Source organism: Scardinius erythrophthalmus (assembly GCF_964197995.2).
Source record: "Scardinius erythrophthalmus genome assembly, chromosome: 18".
Lineage (NCBI taxonomy): Eukaryota > Metazoa > Chordata > Actinopteri > Cypriniformes > Leuciscidae > Scardinius > Scardinius erythrophthalmus.
Genome location: NC_138238.1, coordinates 28,830,486 through 28,843,298, shown reverse-complemented (window position 1 = coordinate 28,843,298; position 12,813 = coordinate 28,830,486).

The following is a 12,813-nucleotide window of genomic DNA, read 5'->3' as shown; positions in this document are numbered from 1 at the left end:
TAATGATGTCACTAGAACCGTTTCTTGACTAACCTCCGCCCACAGGAATGCTCCCTCAACTCTACTGGCTACTTGCGCACTTCTTATAACTTAGGCTACTGTGTTTACTCAGCTCTTACGGTGATTTTCTGAAGTAAAACTGATGCTTCATCTTTTGTGTGATGTACAATAAACTTTATTAAACTCATCAGTATATGTTTGATCATCATTCAGACAGCAGACTTGTAGGCTATTAATAAATAATGGATACATAGCCTACAAGCAGATGACAAATACGTTATAATAACCGTAATTAAACTACTAAACCATACCTGTTTCATCTCTATACAGCACTCTGACTCTGTAGGCATTATTGTCCGACTCGAAATGAACGCCGTTACTGAGAGTTTCTGATATTATCATCATTCCGTGAGATGATTTTTTCCTGACAGCCTGAGCGTGAGCTCATGAAGCTCCGCCCCCTGGGTCGTCCAGCAGCAGCTCATTTGCATTTAAAGGGCACACACTGAAACAGCTCGTTTTTCTGAGCCCCAAAAAATGTCAATTTAAACATGCTGTAAAAAAATTATCTGTTGGGTATTTTGAGCTCAAACTTCACATACACACTCTGGGGACATCAGAGACTTATTTTACATCTTGTGAAAAGGGGCATATAACGGGACCTTTAAAAGAATGATCTCTAATTCAAAAACGTACAGTTCCCCTCAAAGCCTACAATGGACATTCAATTGAAACACAAGGAATAGGCTATGTAGATTAAAAATACAAGTAAAAGGAAAGACGCAACATTTGATGTTTGTTGTAGTTCCCAATAGCCCTGAATCTCTTCTAGGAGATTATGCTTGTGAAGACCTTCAGTTGGTTAAAATAGTGTATCAAGTCAACATGGAAAGTCTTGTAGACTGTCTGTGACAATGTTACTGACATTGTGAAACAATTTCCATATGTTTTTGAAGGTCAAGGCACCTTGCCATTTACCTATAAATATAATTGAAAGATGATGCTACACCAGTCAAACATGCTCCTCGGTGGGTCCCTGCCCCTCTGCGAGACATTTTGAGGCAAGAATTGGATCGCATGACACAATTAGGAGTCATACAACGCATTGAACAACCTACAGATTGGGTGAACTCCTTGAGTGTGCTTAAACCCTAAAGACCTTAATGATATTAAATCAATAGAGAACACTACCAGATATCGACCCATAAAGAGATCATTAGTGAAATGTCGGGTGCCAAGTTTTTTAGTAAATTAGGTGCATCTCAAGGGTTCTGGCAGATCCGATTGGATTCTGACAGTAGCAAAAAAAATTACATTTAATACTCCCTTTGGAAGATATTTTCTTTGGCATCCATTTGTGATTTGAAGGTCTAGAGCAGGGATAGGCATCTTCGGTCCTGGAGGGCCACTGTCCAGTAGAGTTTAGCTCCAACCCTAATTAAACACACCTGAACAAGGCAATCAATGTTTTCAGGATTACTAGATAGATACACAGGTAGGTGAGTTTTTTATCAGGGCTCTTTTATCAAGCTAAACTCTGCAGGACAGTGGCCCTTCAGGACAGAAGTTGCCTAACTCTGGTCTAGAGGGTGTTTGCGTATATATTGATGAACTTGTAGTGTGGGGGTCTACCCTTCAACAACATAATCAGCGACTAATAAAACTGATGGAAAGAATTTGAGAACACGATCTATAGCTAAAAAATTCTGAAAAAAGCTGAAAAATTGTCAGTTTGGAGACACTTAGGTGACAAGCTGTCAGCAAAAGGGTTGGAGCCACACCCAGCTCTTGCCTCCTTGATATGTCTCCACCTAAGGCCCTTTCACACAGAGATTCCGGAAAATACACGGATAATGTGTCCCGAGATTTTTCCCGGCATCGTTTGATTTTGGATCATTCACACTGCCAGTGATTTTTCGGAGTCTGCGAGTGTGTTCATACACATCCCATAAAGATCCCGTAAAGACACGTGGCGTCAGGATGTCATTGTGATGGCACGTGCGTTAGGGCTGTCAAATTGGCTAAAAAGCTAAATTTGAATTTCTGTCTTAAATATTCGCAAAATTCGAATTATATTCCAATTCTAAAGGCAATACTTAACATTAGAGGAAAAAAGTACTGAATTGTCCTATGCCCACAAGAGGTGGCAAGCGAGGTGTTCACGCCATGCCTGCCGAGCCAGAGACTGTTCACGCCAGGTCAGCCATGCCTGTGTCTTCGGACAAGATGGCCGCTGCACCTGAGTCAGTTCAGGAAAAGACAGCAATTATCATAGTCACCATGGCTGTTTTGTATGTGTGGGCAGCGTACACATCGGCTCAGGCCCATGGGCCCTCGATCAAGAGCTTCGCCACCCTTCCAGAGTCTCGTTCCGTTGAGGCCACCTCCACGCCTGAACCCTCGTCTCCGGCCAAGATGGCCGCCGCTACGCCCGAGCCCTCGTCTCCGGCCGAGATGCCCTCGCCAAAGATAGCCGCCGCCTAAGGGCTTCACTACATAAGCCTTCAGCCACCATGTCTGAGTGTGTCCCTGAGTCTGTCCCTGAGCCTAAGCCCATAGCTCCACCCAAGAAAATTTCTATTTAGGTTATAGGTTAGCTATAGGTTATAGGCTATAGGTTCCCGGCTATAGGTAACCCATAAAGATCCCGTAAAGACATGTGGCGTCAGGATGTCATTGCGATGGCACGCGCGTTAGGGCTGTCAAAATGGCTGAAAAGCTAAATTTGAATTTCTTTCTTAAATATTCGCAAAATTCGAACTCTGACTCCGGTGCAGCGGCCATCTTGTCCGAAGACACAGGCACGGCTGACCTGGCATGAACAGTCTCTGGCTCGGCAGGCATGACGTGTACACCTCGCTTGCCACCTCTTGTGGGTGTAGGAGACAATTCAGTACTTTTTTCCTCTAATGTTAATTATTGCCTTTAGAATTCGAATATAATTCGAATTTTGCGACTATTTAAGACAGAAATTCAAATTTAGCTTTTCAGCCATTTTGACAGCCCTAACGCACGTGCCATCGCAATGACATCCTGACGCCACGTGTCTTTACGGGATCTTGATTAAAGCCTGGTTCACACGGCAGGATAATTAGGCCGATTTTAGGCCCGATTCACCCCTTCCGACAATCTTAAAGATGCTCCGATTATCAGATTTTCCTGCCGTGTGTGGTGTGTTAAGACTGCTCTCGTCTGCTCGGAAGGATGTCGGGACCGCTCCGATCTCAAATCGGGGATATCCAACATGTTGGATTTTTTTGGCCCGATTTCTCCTCGTGTGTGGTGTCCCCCGGGGACAAACGAGCACGCAGCCTGTGGGCTGTGGCATGTAGCCAATCAGAAAGCGAGGTGACGAGGCGGCGAGGAAGCACCGGGAAACAAAATCAAATCTTAAATCTTTTGATAACGTTTTTTTTTCAGTTAAAAACAAACTACAAATTATCACCACTACATCCTCTTTGTCCGCCTGAAGTCACGTTTGATTTCGAGGGATTTTGCGAGATTTCCCGTCTGACCTGGGAATGCTCGGGAGTCAAATCGGTTTGTGTGTGATGTGTTGATTTTGCCGTGTGGCTGGGCACCACACACTGTACGACCAAAACTGTTAGACTCGTGATTTTTTTTATCGCCGTGTGTGGGGTCTCTCAGGTAGAGGTCTTCTCGGGTCCTAAAAGCTGTACCCGATCCGAATCGACCCGAATCACTACTTACCCGAACCCGACGTGCATAAATTATTATTATTATTTTTTTTCAAACCGACCCGAGACAGACCGGATAAAATTAGACCCGAGTCCGACCCGACCTGACGCCATTTCCTTTAGAACCCGACTGGACCCGAACGTATATAAACGGCATTTACATTGTGCACAGCCTGCAGCCCTGCGTTTCTCAAAAATGCACTTAAAGGTGCATTGCGCAAGTCTCTGAGTTTTTGCAGAACTATGCCCCTTCTGGCGACACGCGAAACTGCAACCAGAGTTGTGTACGCGGTTACGTGGAGTTTGCGTTGGGGTTTGGGATGAACTAGAAGCCGGTCTCTTTGAATCCATCTTCTACTTTTGCCAAAGTCGCTTGAGTTGTCTTTGCTGATGCGGATAATGGCGGCGAATACACAAACCTGCCAGACATAGCCAGGTGAGCGTGAACGCGCATGACGTCACGTCCAGTTGATTCCGTCCCGAATCCCTCTTATTTATTTTACTGTACAGGATTATAGAGGCAATCGCAGAGATCATAGAAGGGCTCATTCAGCCTATCAGGCAATTGTTTAAGCATGTATGGGTTAGAAAAACGGGTATTTTTAACATAAAAAAGTTGCTTAATGCACCTTTAACATAGATGCACAATTATAGGCGCGCTGAAGTACTGAAATGTCAATCACACATCACTGTAACCCATTACGTCCTATAAAATTTGGCATAGGCCTAATGTTATTTACTGGACCATACGATGATTAGAACCACCACAGAGTAAGATTTACCTATGGCTGTTTTTCAAATGTAGCCTATAACAGATTTTCAATAAAATATCCAAAGTCTCCCAGTCATTGACTTTTACTAAAATTGTGTTATTTTGCCTACAATACCGTTGTTAAAAAAGTTGTTTAGATAAAACCAGATTAAAAACAGTGCATTAGAACTGCCATATCTGGTCAAATTTACCATGTAGGCATGTCTTTATTTTCGCAACTTTTCTTTATTTGAGCAACGTGTCTGCTTACTGTAAACAGTCACAACGCACATACAAAATAAGATGTTTTAGCCTACTCCTAAATGTTTAAACTTTGGATTAATTATTAAAATTTGTTTTGCAATTTTTATCGTTTATTGTTTGCTGGTTGCAATTTATTCAAGTCAAAATTCCGATCTATGATGTAGCCTAATGAATAAAACAATTTTTCAAATTACCCCAAGTTTATTGGGGTTGTTCTCTTATTCAAATTATAAATTATATAACTAAGAAAATTAATAATGTATTAGGTGAAACTGTGCGCGTTATTAATTGTTAAGTTGTTCATTTGTCGTTGCATCTTTATATCCTATGCAGTGCGGTGGATTATTATTGCTCATTATTGTCTATTTAGGGTATTTTAATAATTTAAATAATATTTTTCAAAATATTCAAGGTAATTGTCTAAATAATTAAATATTATTTCATTAGCCTATATTTAGCTTTTCTTCAGGGTTATTCACCAATCAAGCTGTGCTCTTTTTACCCTCAAACCCAAAGTGATGATGACAAATGGCAGGAACTGGGATGTATTTAGAGGTTAGAAGCAAAAGGAACAATGATATCACTTTCACAACCTTTGTTTTATTGTTCTTAAAAGTAATGTAAATTATGTTTGAATTAATGCTGTTTATGTGGTGGCATGGATGACTACTAGGCCATAATCGCTTTGTTTTTACAATCGCATATTATATATTTATTATCATTATTATTATCATTTGCTGCGGATCTCTAATTATTCATTGGAGGTCACAGAAAATGAAAATGCAGACATACATCAATCATTAGTTTATTATTTCATCTTAGAATGAACAGGGGTAATTTACTTTAATAAATCAATAAATAACTTTAAACATTTGATGATAATATTATGAAGCAAATTTCTGTCAACACAAAATCTTTGTGATCATCGTATAAACAAATAGCCTACACCACAATGCATACAAAACAGACAACCATTGACACTTGCTGTACCAAGAGAGGTTCTCGTTCTCCAGAGCGTGCCCAGACACACTGAACATTCTGTGGCTGCGATAGTAATATTTGGAACTGGAGGGTCCGTGTCTGTTGGGCTGGGAAGGCTGTCCAACTCACTCCGGGCACTTTGGTATATTTCGTCTCTCTCCTCATTTGTGAACATGCGTAGCTGCTTAAACTTAGGCCACAAAAGCACTGCAAGCTTTGCTTGTTGGTCGAGTAGTATTCGTTCACTCAGAAGGTCTTTGGCTCTGCGTTTCAGAATCTCCAGTGCTTTAGGGTCAGTCGGTGTAACCATGCAGTGTTCAAGTAGTGCAGATTTCCATAAAGCCAGCAGATGGATTGTAGGATAGTTCGACGCGCTCAGTTCATCGCTTGCCGTTTTGAATGGGGTCAAAATTTTAACTAGCATTTGGAGAACATCTTTTGAGATGTGACTCATTTTGTGTATTTCCCCTCTTTGCACATCATCGAAAGAACCGAGTACTGATTCAACCATTGCGAGCTTAGTGTTCCAGCGAGTCTCACATTCCTGTTTGAGGGTGCGTGTCAGGTGGAGCTGCAAACCAGAATGCTTAAAATATGTTGTCAGTGACTTACACTGATTAATACATTCTCTCACGGGCTGAAACAAAACTTCCTCCTCCTCATCAATTCCCTTCTTGAAAGTGTGTTTCAGCACAGTGTTGAGAACGTGCGCATTACAGCTTCTGTGTTTCCAGCTGCTGAGAGCAGCCTTTATATTAGCGCCTTGATCGCTAACAAACACAAGTTTGTCTATTTCAGCCTGTGATAGTCCGAAGTCATGCAACTGTTTCAACAGTTCCGTTTTTATGTTTGCGGCCGTTTTTGAGTCAAATGGGAAAGCACTGGTGCAAATTACCCAGCTCTGAAACATCCAGTCTTCATCTATGAAGTAAAGAGTGATGCATGTGTAGCTGACCTTTCTAAAATCATCCGTCCACATGTCAGTGGATGCTCCACAAGCAAATGCCTTAGCAAGAGCCTGCTTGACTTTAGGTAAAAGCTCTTGCTTCAAGGCAAGGCACCTCTCCAAAGTGACACGAGAAACAGTGACTCCCGAGGGAAGAATGTCTTTGACTTCACAGTGGCCGTGCGTAGCTCCAATCTCGATCAAGCTAACTGACAAAATGAGCTTGTTTCAAACATTCTGTATGGTCTGAGATCTTTGGCACAGACTCGAATGCAGTTTTCAAGTATTGTATTTTTATACTGGGCAGGTACCCCACTGCTCTTCCTCACAAACGAATGCATGGAGCTTTGCATTGTTTTTTTGTGCCGACATGATCTCTGGTGCTTCAGCAAATGGGACTTTCCAGTTTAAGCTGAATCAAATCTTAATATGGTATTGCAGTCAACGCATTTAACTGCACCAGTCTTTTCCTTCCTTATCAACAATGATCACAAAAGTTGCCCACACCGATGACGACCCTGGATGTTTCTGTTCTACATATTCGTTTTCCCTCACCTTTTTAGCAATGTCTGATATCGCCTCCATGCTTTTCTGATAGTGTCGCGTATTTTTAAAATTGATTGACAGGCGTGGCTTAACAACAATTCAAATACTTGCATTTAGTCAAACATCCATCCACATGATGGCGCACTAGAACTTGGCAAAGGGTTGGTTTATGTGGAGCGAGCAACTAAGTAAATAAATGCGGTCGCGGAGGCAACCGTGTCATGCTTATGCCATTGCACATAGAAGCGCGAATTCGCTCTCTCACTTAGAAAAAGTGAGAGAATGGTGTCATAGAGTTGTTTTAAATACTGCAATTTTGTTAAAATGCCCAACATAGTTTAAAAGAATTCGGGTCTTCTCGGGTCCATTTGGAAAAGGCATATTTATCCCGAGACACGAGGCCTCTAATACCGAACCTGACCCGTGTCCGAGACACTCATTGGAGTTTTGGACCCGAACCCGCTCGGGTCTCGGGTCAGACCTCGGGTTTTCGGATCCAAGTGGACCCGTGAAGACCTCTGCTCTCAGGTTTGGAAAATCGGCTGACAATTTTAAAATCGTCCCGTGTGAATCAGGCTTTATCAAGCTCAACTTGATCTGCAGCGAGTGCTGAGCGCTTTTTGTTGACAATGTTTCCAGCTGATAAAAACACATGCTCAGCTCTGACCAATGCCAGGCATGGTCAAGTATGTCTTTGCCAGCCACGCAATATGTGCATACATACCGCACTATTTTTGCCACCAACCGAGAGGGGTTTCGTCAGCTGGAAGCCTTTTCCCACCATTTATCAAATAAACAACTACACTACAGCTAACAGAAAAAACCCTGCATCAGTTACATCATCATCTGATCATGTCTCGCGCACCTCTTGACACACCAAAATTTTGAATGCACGGGGCGCGTTCCGGGACTGATCCCGGCATCGGTCCCAGTAACTAAACCTATGCCACAAACTCGACAATCGACTTCTGTGGACTTCGACCGAAAACAGGAAGTAAATACAGGTATGTGTGTTGGCTGAATTAACATCACTTTTATTCATATCTTTCACATCGACTGCAGTCAGATTCACCCGTGTTCACTCTGAAGGAATCACTCAACATGGCTGGACACTTGTAATGACACATCAAGGATGTTAAGAGGCTAAAAGCAGGTTTAAAACTTGCCCCATTGAAGTCAACAGGGTGCAAATTTTAAAAAGAGGATAACACGGTGTAGGCAACACCGATTTTTGTCATTGTTCTCTGTACTGACAGCACTCCAAATGTACAAATAAATGACCATGAATGTTAAAAATGTTCAAATTGACCGGAGTTCTCCTTTAATGAGTTAAGTTGCTACATAATCAAGAATGGAAGAGGTTAAAGGAGATCCTTACCACTAAGCGTGTCCTTATATATTTTTTCGATCACACATGGCCAACTAAGATCTCTACAGATGCCTCACAGGATGGATTGGGGGGTCAGCCCTATGTTCCCACAGCCCTATGTTCCCACAGCCCTATGTTCCCACAGCCCTATGTTCCCACATTTCTAAGATTTTTTTTTCACTGAAAATTTTGAAAATTAGGCCCTATGTTCCCACAACCATATGTTCCCACAGCCCTATGTTCTCTCGTTTAAAAATTATAATTGTGAAAAGACAATGCCTTCCCCTCAGACCGCCACTATGGGCTGTCCAGTTTGGTTTAGTATGAAGGGTAGGTTTTAGTGCTTGTGCTGGTACAGGGATAGCCCAATTACATCCCAGACAAGTCTCCCTCCTGTGAGGGGTAGGTTTTAGGTATGTCAAACAATCAAGCTTAATTCCCCCACGAAGGGTAGGTTTTAGTGCTTGTACTGGTACAGGGATAGCCCAATAACATCCCAGACAAGTCTCCCTCCTGTGAGGGATAGGTTTAGGTATGTTAGGGTTAGGGTTAGGGTTAGTGTAAGTGACTACCAAATTGGGAGAAATGGGGATACATAAGACTGTGGGAACATAGGGCTGTGGGAACATAGGCATGGTCCTGGATTGGGGGCTGTGCTTCTTCAGGCCATTGGGAATTCCTGGAGACCTGTGTGGCCTCTGCTTCTCAATCTATGACAGAGACTGAAAAACACTGCTCTCAAATAGAAAAAGAGAACAGGCCTGTGGCCTTAACTTCTGTCATTATGAAAGTGTTTGAGCATTTGATATGTAAACACCTGTCCAGTATTTCACTTGACCCCCACCAATTTGCTTATAGAGCAAATAGGAGTGTTGATGATGCAGTTTCACTCTGTTTGCATTCTATTCTTCAACACCTGGAGTTAAAATCTACATATGTACGTGTTCTCTTTGTGGACTTTAGCTCTGCGTTCAACACCATCGTTCCTGTGAAGCTGATCAACACTTTACAGGAGCTAGGTGTTAGTACATCACTTTGCAAATGGATTTTCAACTTTCTATGTGATAGGAAGCAGGTGGTTAAAAAAATGGGTGATTACGCCTCACAGTCAAAGTTTTTGAACACTGGCGCCCCTCAGGGCTGCGTCCTTTCCCCACTTCTGTACTCTTTATACACACAATTCTGTCAATCACACACCAGTTCAGTTTTGTTGTTTAAGTTTGCTGACGATACCTCTGTAGTTGGTCTAATTACTAACGGAGATGAGTCTGACTACCGCAGAGAAGTGGAGGGGCAGGTGAAATGGTGCGAAAGCTATAACTTGATTCTTAACATCTCAAAAACCAAGGAACTGGTAGTGGATTTTAGAAGGACCCCTAGCCCCCTCCCTATACGCTCTCCATTAATGGGGTGGAGGTGGAGAGGGTCACTTCCTTCCAGTTCCTTGGGACCACAATCCAGGAATCCTTATCATGGGAGCTCAACACTAATTCTAAGATCAGTAAAGCTCAGCAGCGACTCCACTTTCTGCAGCAGCTCAAAAAGTTTAGTGTCAGCCGAGTTGCCATGACCCACTTTTATAGGTCAACTATTGAAAGCGTGCTCACTTTTTCCATGCTTGTCTGGTTCGGTCACACAACCGCTCAGGACAAAACAAGGATGGAAAGAGTAGTACGCAGAGCATCAAAAATTACGTCTGAGAGTTGTACCAAGACAAATTCCTATCAACTTGTTGACATGGCAATAAATGTATTGAACTGAATTTAATTGAATTGTAATTACCTCCCTGTGTCGGTGTGATTAAATCAAACATAATATAAACTGCCAAAGAAATTGTCCCTGATTGTCTTAAATCAGCACCATTTTCTTGTTTAAAAAGATATTTACATATTTGTCAACCAATATTTTCAAACATGTTCAATTTCATACATTTTCAGAGGGTGAAATCCATTGCCTGCCTGTTAACATTAAAGGTAAGTGAATTGTAAAGTATTTCTCTTTGTTCAAATAACTACTCAACCCTACCTTACACATTAATACTGGAAAAAGAGCCTCTTTGGTGTAAAAAACATTTTTGATTTTGAATGATGAGCATTCACCGTAAATATTCATTCATTGATTTTGAATGATGAGTATTCACCCCCCCCCCCCCTTAAAAGACAATTTAACCACACTGTGTGAGACCCAGATGCAGAATGAGCAAGGGGTTGATATTTGTTCACAACAGAAGGCACACAAAAGGAAAACATGCTGGTCGGTGATGAGGTAGGTCGAGATTCTAAGGCAACTATGGAGACAAGGCAGCGGCTCAAGGAACCTGCTGTATCTTTTTTGGGAGATTGTCACAGACACCTTGGCACCTAGTTTTATTATTGTGTGTGGGGTCTGTTGGATTATTTATTAAATATAACGAATAATTGGGTCTGATTGGTCCAGCCACTACATGGTAGCACGAATACTATTATTATATTATTTGTACTTGTCATTTTCAAATGAGCAATTTGTTAATGCATTTGGCCTACCTGTCCCATGATGTGTGGTTTTAATTGCGTCAGCTATTTTTGTTAACTTAGGCTTAGTCCTCTGTTAAATATCTTTTATAGTTTTTATCATATTTAGTCAACCTGTTTTTTTTTTTTTGTTTTTTTTTGTTGTTTTTTTTGTCAAGTTTTAGTTGTCCCGTATTTGTCCCTCAAATGTTTAATTTTCAAAAGACATTAGTTCTTCTGTTTGAGCTTTCCCATCGCTTAAACAGTAGAACATTGCACTATAACGTCAAGGTTGTTATAAAACTTATAAAACATATACTTTTGTTGCAATGTAAGACTTTTTGGATAAAAGCATCTGACAAATGCATAAATGTAAAACTAGGATGCGGAATTGAAATTGGTGAAATCAGACACTAACAGATCACCTTACCTGCTCCCATAGAGCTCGTGCTCTGACTGCCGGTGGGAGTTGATTAATGCCCAACCTAGATTATTCAATAGGGAAATAATATTTTCACATTTCAAAAGTGAGTCAAGCAGGAATCCATTGCACTCTTTTGGAGCACCCAAATCAACGGCTGGAGGATGCCTGGAGCAGCTCAAAGTGGGATTCTGGAGTTCTGGGGAATGAAAGGTAGTGGATGGAGAGGAGGATGACGAAGGAGAAAAGGAAGAAGACAAGCTGCAGAGATCAGTAGTGACTTCTAAGAGTGACTCTGCAGGTCTCTGAATGTAGAGCAGCAAGCTCGTTGGCTGCTGATGCAACAGCAACTTATCAGCTGCGCTATCTAGATAACAGTGTGCCCGCTAACAAATGGACCTATAGGACCTATCAGCCTCCGCCATCTACAGTTTCATGACAGAACTTTGTATTCACTTCAACTACATTTCTTAGATTTTTAGAAAATATGGGGGGGGGGGGGTTCAGTTCAACCACATGCAGTTTCATGTCATCTATACATTACACACCCCATCGCCAAATCATAGAAAATTTCAGTTAAGACAGTTGTATTCATCTTCACAATACACAACAAATCAATATACAGAAAAACAGATTTCTAAAATAAGGTATAGGCAACACATCTGTGAGTAGGCTACAGTTTTCAAAACTGAACAGTGATGTTGTGTAATATTCAGTTACTGTAAGAAACTGTTCCAGCGGGTGGAGTTTACTGGTAGCCTACTGAATATCACCTGTGTATAGCCTACTCCCATTAACTGGAACAGATTTTCACTGGAACTGGAACAGATTTTCACTGGAACTGAATATAACATCCAAATATTGTTACGCAATCAATCAGCATATTGTTGTGTAACTTCACCTACTGGAACAGTATTTCACAATTTTTCACAGTAACTGAATAGGGGAGCCCGCGGGGCACGGGGTTAGTTGTAACACGCTTGTTTTAAATACTTCCGCACATGCTAGGATGACGAAACTTTGTGTATTTACTAGTATATTTGCCATATCAACACTGTTGATACTTTGCACGTGGTGTCAGTTGTACTGGCTGGCGGGCAAGAACGTCATTCTCTAGCAACGAAAACCAGTTAACTAATCAAGGATCTTGCCAGGACGTTGCCAGTTTTAATATACAAAAGTTGGTGTTTTGAGGTGTACACGACATGTCAGATAGTTGTTGTGCGATTGGATGCACTAACCGCGTTTGTTGCCCGACAGATATCACGTGACTGCAAAGTATCAATACAGAAAAAAAAAATTCCACCAAAATATTATTTTTTTGGAAGATATCCAAAGACATTTATTA